The sequence below is a fragment of the Tupaia chinensis genome, unplaced genomic scaffold (assembly GCF_000334495.1).
Source record: "Tupaia chinensis unplaced genomic scaffold, TupChi_1.0 Scaffold000410_1, whole genome shotgun sequence".
NCBI classification, from domain to species: Eukaryota; Metazoa; Chordata; class Mammalia; order Scandentia; family Tupaiidae; genus Tupaia; species Tupaia belangeri.
This window is the reverse complement of record NW_006159915.1, coordinates 1028826-1029703: the sequence shown is the minus strand read 5'-3', so window position 1 is coordinate 1029703 and position 878 is coordinate 1028826.

The following is an 878-nucleotide window of genomic DNA, read 5'->3' as shown; positions in this document are numbered from 1 at the left end:
TTTCCCCAGGCGCTTTCCCTGAAAGCATACATGGCAGGTAACTTTTCTCCATTTCTTCTCATTAACCCAGCATAACATTGCTTTTAATTGGCCATTTCTTTTTTTTTTTTGAGAGGTTTTTGCTATAGGGTGTGTGCGCTCGCCAGACAGACAGAGAGAGACGGAGTGACAGAAAGCGAGAAATCACCCTACCCCACCCCCTCATGGGGGATGGCCACGCCGCAATCCCTTCTCCTCCATTCTCCTTTTGGGATCTTGGACACGCACACACACGTGCCTGCCGTGAGTTTAAGCCACCAGGTCCGGACTGGAATGGTCAACTCCATGGGAGTTCAGCGACATAGCCATTATGTCAACTGCAGGTCCCTGCATGTGCTTTAAGTATTTCCTAATTGGTCTCTTACATATTCCTTGGAAAAATATAAAATAAAGTTACTTTCATGCTGAAATTTGAGTGATGCTAAGACATTGACTCATACCCTCTGAAACAATTACATTTTTCTACCTGCAAATTATAAAATATACCTATCAAGTTCAGTGCATGCACTTTGCTTGTGTTGACACCTAATGTCCTCTCGGAGGTCCAAAAAAAAAAAAATTTGGACATTGAATGATTATATTAAAATTTTATTGTGGAACATAACAGTTGATATAACCCAAAAATTCTATACCAAATATATCCAATCAAATGGTAGAAAGTTTTAGAAAAATTCTATGAATGTACCTATTTTTATTTCCAGGAACTTAGAAATTCAGTGAAACATCAGACCTTTTAGGAATCTTAAATATATTTCTCAGAATTGTTTTACTTCCTTAACTTTTCTGAAAATAGATAAGTCCTCCAGATTTTAATTCTTTGGCTTATAATAAACTGTAGG